Here is a 7,928-nt window from a genome sequence, read left to right as displayed (position 1 = left end):
CCCGCTATCCCATGGCTAGTAAAAATCCAGTCGGGCCAGTAAATCTCCACAGTCACTGGCCCGACTGGCTAGTGAATTTTCATGGGGTCATTTTGTAAATATATCACTCTCTCTCTCTCATAACACACTTTAAATCATGCTAGATTATGTCCTGATAACAAAATGTTCATCATATTAGCAGCTTAATGATGAAATCCGTGTCTACATTCAAATTTCGGGCTAGTGAATTACTTTGTGGGCTAGTAACTTCCACGCATAGTTAGCCCGACTGGCTAGCAAAATTTGGAAACTGTTTCGCACACTGCTTACATGCGAGGATTCCTTGTCACCAATTAAATCCTGGACACCCAGAAATCTGTTTATTTCTACACTCTTACTTTACATACGGGATGGAGCGGTGGGGTAGCCCAGTGGTTAAAGCGTTCTCTCGTCACGCTGAAAACCCGGGTTCTATTCCCCACATGGGTACAACGTATGAAGCCCATTTCTGGTGTCCTCCGCCGTGATATTGCTGGAATATTGCTAAAAGCGGCGTAAAAACAAAACTCACTCACTCACCCCCTTACTCACTCCGGGATTAAGTTACTGTGGTAAAATCGCCCACTAGAACGTTTGACGTCATACAAGGCAATGTATGAGTGCGGGTGCATTCGTTAAACATATTTATAAACATCTAATAGAAGCGTATGAACACCCCATCCATAGCACCATAAAGCCGTTTTCTAAACAACGTTATGAATTGACATTTTGATAACATTTATCAAATAGTTATGCAATCATATAAACAACATTTAATGCAAAAATATATATAATTAAGGAAACATCATTATATTGAACCGTGTTTGCTGCCTTTTCCATTTAGATATTCAGTTCTTCGTTAGAATTAGGAAATTATTTGCAATTACAGGTTTTAAATGAACGCTTTACAATGTTGCAACATCACTTAAGCTATACTTAAGCACTTAAGCAGTGTTGTGGTGTTGATTTACACTGAGCTGAACATATCCACTCATTAGGACGTGTCAACAGCTTTTACTGCACGCCACGCAAGGTGTGACTATCGGAATAACTGTCAGCTGTGTATCTAGAAACAATTGATGGTTATTTTGTATCACAATTCTAATAAATCAACAATGGCGGCTACATTCCCCTCGGAAATAACATCAATGTATTCCCGACGGTTTAGTACAAGATGACCTATTAATTAACGCTGTTGTCATTTTGATAAACCTATTTGCACGCTTGCGAATCATTGTTATAATCTCATTGAGGTTTATTTGGTATAAATCTCTTGCTTTCAATGATTGCGAGAACATTTGCCTCGGAGCCAACCTTCCGGAAACGCAGGTATAACGCACGTGCGTGTCGCGAGACAATCAAGACAGGTATTTCAATCAATCAAGGAAGTCAAATACACTGTCTTGTCAATAGCCTCACATTACTAGATCTTGATTAAAACAGCCATGTTTTCGCCAGGTAATTTCCTGATTGGCACAGGTAACCCAATTAACGGTGGGTCCCCGTGCTTTGAGTCGCCGGCTAGGCATTAAATGGCCATACACTGATTGATATCGGTCGAAATAGCTGTGCACGACACAGTCCTTTAGATTCTAATGTAATGAACAATCTCACAAATTGGATTATGTTTTTGATTAATCAGATTTCTTCCCGTCACCTGAGTCACGTGAAGTCGACTGAGTGCGTGCGCATCACGCGCCGGGCAGGTACTGCCGGCTCCGTTCCATCTGTCGGTGTAATTAACAAACATGACATCGGGCCATGTTGTGATGCGAACGTGTTTCCACGCTTATTATTACGACTTTTTATTTCATTATATTGTATTGCAATCATCTAGAAATATTGACATTAGTTTGGTTCCTCTATATAGAAGTTTCTTCATTCTTTGCAGCCCACAAAATCGCGCTCTTTGTTTGAAGGGTGAGAGTAAGTAGATTAACACACCTTTGAAGATTCATATCACACTTACTTCTCGTGCGGAATTTGTATTTCTGTAGATAAAACCAAGCTTCGTCGTCTGATAAACATAGGAAAGAGCGTTAGAGCTGTTTACCCAAACACGTGGGTCAAACATTGTGGTTAAGTTAAACCGGTGGTTAAGTTAATCCCTGCTGGGACTACCTGAACAGAGGTGTCTGTTTTCAGAATTGATCTCAAGATGACACCGTGTTACCTGAACAGAGGTGTCTGTTTTCAGAATTGATCACAAGATGACACCGTGTTACCTGAACAGAGGTGTCTGTTTTCAGAATTGATCACAAGATGACACTGTGTTACCTGAACAGAGGTGTCTGTTTTCAGAATTGATCACAAGATGACACCGTGTTACCTTACCAGAATTGAACAGATGACACCGTGTCAGAGGTGTTTTCAGAATTGATCACAAGATGACAATTGATCACTGTTTTCAGATGATCACCAGTGTTACCTGAACAGAGGTGTCTGTTTTCAGAATTGATCACAAGATGACACCGTGTTACCTGAACAGAGGTGTCTGTTTTCAGAATTGATCACAAGATGACACCGTGTTACCTGAACAGAGGTGTCTGTTTTCAGAATTGATCACAAGATGACACCGTGTTACCTGAACAGAGGTGTCTGTTTTCAGAATTGATCTCAAGATGACACCGTGTTACCTGAACAGGTGTCTGTTTTGTTTTCAAGATGACACCGTGTTACCTGAACAGAGGTGTCTGTTGACACCGTGATTACCTGTGTTACCTGAACAGAGGTGTCTGTTTTCAGAATTGATCACAAGATGACACCGTGTTACCTGAACAGAGGTGTCTGTTTTCACCTGAACAAGATGACACCGTGTTACCTGAACAGAGGTGTCTGTTTCAGAATTGATCACAAGATGACACTGTGTTACCTGAACAGAGGTGTCTGTTTTCAGAATTGATCTCAAGATGACACCGTGTTACCTGAACAGAGGTGTCTGTTTTCAGAATTGATCACAAGATGACACCGTGTTACCTGAACAGAGGTGTCTGTTTTCAGAATTGATCACAAGATGACACCGTGTTACCTGAACAGAGGTGTCTGTTTTCAGAATTGATCACAAGATGACACCGTGTTGCTTGGCATACTGTGGGATGTCAAGACTCATGTCGATACTCACGCTATCAACCACTTGTTTGACTGGCCCAGATTCGACTTCGGCATTGGACGTTAAGACAGATTGTTGACTGACGCGAAAAGCGATAACTCGATTCCTGATAACTGATGAATCAGATTTGTATGTAAAACATAAGACACAAGTGTTTCATATGTAAATATAAACGGCGATTTTTATATATTTTGGGGTTTTATTGCGTTAGTAACCGACAGTCGAAGCAAGTTAACAGTTAAAAATATAGACCAATGCAGTAAAGTGTGTTTTCCCCGTTCGTCAGATGAAAATAAAACATGTGAAATTCACTGGTGGATGGCATAGGTAATCATCAGTCACATGCGTTATCTATCATTAAGGGCGGTGGGGTAGCCTAGTTGTTAAAGCGTTCGCTCGTCAAGCTGAAGACCCGGGTTCGATTCACATGGGTTCAATGTGTGAAAGCCATTTCTGGTGTCCCCCGCCGTGATATTGCTGGAATATTGCCAAAAAGTGGCGTAAAACTAAACTCACTCACTCATCTATCATCAAACTCTCTGTCGATCATTGCTTAGATATCTCCATCTACTCTCAGCGTCTTTACCTTGTATTTCACTTCTCTATGTTGTACTCCATGTTTCTACCTGTACACAGACTGTCTCTTCCTCTACTACCTGTCTCAATGTGTACACATGTATATGCATACAATATCCTACATGTCTCTACCTCCCTGCGGCACGCCTCTGTCTGCCCTCAACGTCATCAACGTCTCTATCTTGTACTTCACGCCTCTACCTGTATCCTACATGTCTCTACCTCCCTGCGGCACGCCTCTGTCTGCCCTCAACGTCTCTATCTTGTACTTCACGCCTCTACCTGTATTCTACATGTCTCTACCTCCCTGCGGCACGCCTCTGTCTGCCCTCAACGTCATCAACGTCTCTATCTTGTACTTCACGCCTCTACCTGTATCCTACATGTCTCTACCTCCCTGCGGCACGCCTCTGTCTGCCCTCAACGTCTCTATCTTGTACTTCACGCCTCTACCTGTATCCTACATGTCTCTACCTCCCTGCGGCACGCCTCTGTCTGCCCTCAACGTCATCAACGTCTTTATGTTGTACTTCACGCCTCTACCTGTATCCTACATGTCTACCTACCTCTCTATCCCTGCGGCACGCCTCTGTCTGCCCTCAACTTCTCTATCTTGTACTTCACGCCTCTACCTGTATCCTACATGTCTCTACCTCCCTGCGGCACGCCTCTGTCTGCCTTCAACGTCATCAACGTCTTTATCTTGTACTTCACGCCTCTACCTCTACCTGTATCCTACATGTCTCTACCTCCCTGCGGCACGCCTCTGTCTGCCCTCAACGTCTCTATCTTGTACTTCACGCCTCTACCTGTATCCTACATGTCTCTACCTCCCTGCGGCGCGCCTCTGTCTGCCCTCAACGTCATCAACGTCTCTATCTTGTACTTCACGCCTCTACCTGTATCCTACATGTCTCTACCTCCCTGCGGCACGCCTCTGTCTGCCCTCAACGTCATCAACGTCTCTATCTTGTACTTCACGTCTATACTTGTATACTGCACGTCTCTACCTCACTACTGTATGTCTGTTTCTGTTCTCAGTGTAATCAATGACTCTATCTCGTCCCTCACGCCTTTACCTGTATACTGCACGTCTCTACCTCCGTGTCGCACGTCTCCATCTGACTTCAACGTCATCAACGTCTCTATCTTGTACTTCACGTCTCTTCCTCTGTACTGCACATCGCTCTCTGCAATCATCGTCTCTATCTTGCGCTATGTTGTACTCTATACTGCACGTCTCTTCCTCCCTGCGGCACGTCTCTGTCTGACTTCCACGTCATCAACGTCTCCATCTTGTACCTTACGTGTTTACATGTATACCGCACGTATCAACTTGGGCCTAGATTTTCGAAGCTCTCTTAGCACTAAGATAGTCGTAAGTTAATGTTAATGTATGGGACTTACGATAATCTTATCGCTAAGAGAGCTTTGAAAATCTAGGCCCTGAACTCCACTCCACTTCTTGGTTTTACGCATCTAACTGTCCTGTCCGCACACCCAAGCCACTAGACACATCCTCTATGGCTGTCGATATGCCCCTGGTGAGAATGATGTTGTTTCGCTAAGTTAACACAATTTTTGTCGTCCATTGTTTATTGTATCGGACAATCATTTCACCTTTCACAGACGATGACAGACATGGACGCACATTCAACACCCCCCGTTATACACACTCGCCCTATATACATTCCGCTGACACATGATCGTCTAGGCGTGGTGGAGACACTCGTTCTACTCTCTTTAGGGTTGCAATCATACCTAAATCATGTGTATATAGTTCATAAGTTATAATTGATCATGACCCATCACATCTGGCAAGTCCATATTGTAATACTTTATTAATAAGCGTATGCAGTAATTTGCTCTTAAGGATAGGAACACGGGGAAATATCTTCTGTGGGTCTCACTTCGAAGACTACTCCTTCAATGCCCTGATTGGCTCAAATAATTGAAGAAGATTTATATCACGTGACTGTAAGAAATACTTTCTGGTCTGTAAACAGATCATGTGACTTTTATATATTCTTTCTTATTTCCCGGAAGAAATAAACATGTGGCAGTTATATACATACTTTTAACTGCCAATAGAGAAGGTGGAATGTATATATAGTTTCTGATCTGTCAATGGGTCAGATGATATTTATAAGGACTTTCTGATGTCGAAATATCAGGTGTCGGTAAAATAGACTTTCTGGTCTGTGACAATGACGCTCATGTAATAATGTCATGTAACACACTCCTCGCAACACGAAACTAAGGATCATTTGTGCGTGGTTAATTAATGTGAAAATGCTCATCTCTGCATGGAATGTACAAAATTCCACATAGATATAGGTCAGACATCAGATTCTATATCTGAGTAGACTTGTGAACCTCCGGGTTAGAATGTGAACTTCAGGCGACTAACGGGATCTGGTGGTCAGGCTCGCTGACTTGGTTGACACATGTCGCCCTATCCAAGTTGCGTAGATCAATGCTCATGATGTCAATCACTGGATTGTCTGGTCCAGACTCGATTACTTACAGACCGCCATCATATAGTTGGGATATTGGTGCATGCAGCGTTACACAACAAAACAAGCAAACAAACAAAACAAACACAAATCCGAACAGGTACTGGTACATGGAGGAATAATATGGAATATATTTTACGGCTCTGCCAACCTCAGTGCATTGTCAGATGTGGCTTTGAAGGTTCTCTACAGTCACATCCTACACACCTACCCACCTGCTCTTTGAAGACCCCATCAGTTCTAAACGTCAGACATTACAATTTACTGTTTATTTTACTGATTGGTTACAGCTACTTACCGTCCGTTTCCGGAAACCGAATTTCCGGATTATCGAGGCAAATTAAATAGGCATAGATTGGTCACAAGCTGAAATTGTCCGGGAGGCGAGACATCCGGATTATCGGAGTCCGGACTAACGGGGCTTCACTGTAAATTAATTACCCTGTGTGCACATGGGCCAAAGGGGAGATAATCCTGCAGTTGACCGTCACACCTGTATTCTGGGATCTTTACTTTGGTCACGTGACCCGTCTATTCCCGTGACGTGGACACAGCACGTCATGAATATTTTATGAAGTTGAGGTCTGCGGTTGAAGGTGTAGCGTGCTGTGCCGGGCGCCGCCAATTACACTTATCAGGACATGCACGCTGTAACATGAAACCATATACATTAACTTTCAAGTTTTTCTACAAATATAAAAAACTAATTTCGGTGTGAGCCTTTGCCGTCACGACTGTTGTGTCTGGCCAGTGACATGGGTGAGTGAGTGAGTTTGGTTTTATGCCGCTTTTAGCAATATTCCAGTAATATTACGGGACACTAGAAATGGGCTTCACACAATGTACCCATGCTGGGAATCGAACCCGGGTCTTCGGCGTGACGAGCGAACGCTTTAACCAGCGCCCCCGGTGCAAATTAGAGTGACAGTACAGATCCAATGCAGTATAATACGGGAGCAGTGATTATAAAATGGTAAAAACACAGATATGGTAAAATTCACTTCACTGCAACAATAGTTATGTTTTCCAAATAATACAGTAATGCTGTAAGTACCAGTATATATATATGAATATGTACTGGTAGATATAAGCATTAAATAATTATTTTGGAAACATGAGCATATATATACACACACACGAGGATATTATTTTGCTTAAAAGATTCGTTATTGTAAAATGGTTAAAACACAGATATGGTAAAATTCACTTCACTGCAACAATAGTTATGTTTTCCAAATAATACAGTAATGCTGTAAGTACCAGTATATATATATGAATATGTACTGGTAGATATAAGCATTAAATAATTATTTTGGAAACATGAGCATATATATACACACACTCGAGGATATTATTTTGCTTAAAAGATTCGTTATTGTAAAATGGTAAAAACACAGATATGGTAAAATTCACTTCACTGCAACAATAGTTATGTTTTCCAAATAATACAGTAATGCTGTAAGTACCAGTATATACATATGAATATGTACTGGTAGATATAAGCATTAAATAATTATTTTGGAAACATGAGCATATATATACACACACGAGGATATTATTTTGCTTTAAAAAATCGTTATTGTCCGGAACTATCTGGCTGCCGTTTCACGAACAACAGATTGGAATCACCAGGTTACAAAGACATATTTTAAACATATGCAAATGATGTTTCAATTCTAGAGATATCATTAATATGAGAAATGTGCTTA

This window comes from Haliotis rubra, unplaced genomic scaffold (assembly GCF_003918875.1).
Source record: "Haliotis rubra isolate DU_JTF1 unplaced genomic scaffold, ASM391887v1 Scf236, whole genome shotgun sequence".
In the NCBI taxonomy this organism is placed as follows: Eukaryota; Metazoa; Mollusca; class Gastropoda; order Lepetellida; family Haliotidae; genus Haliotis; species Haliotis rubra.
Note: the sequence above shows the minus strand (reverse complement) of the source record.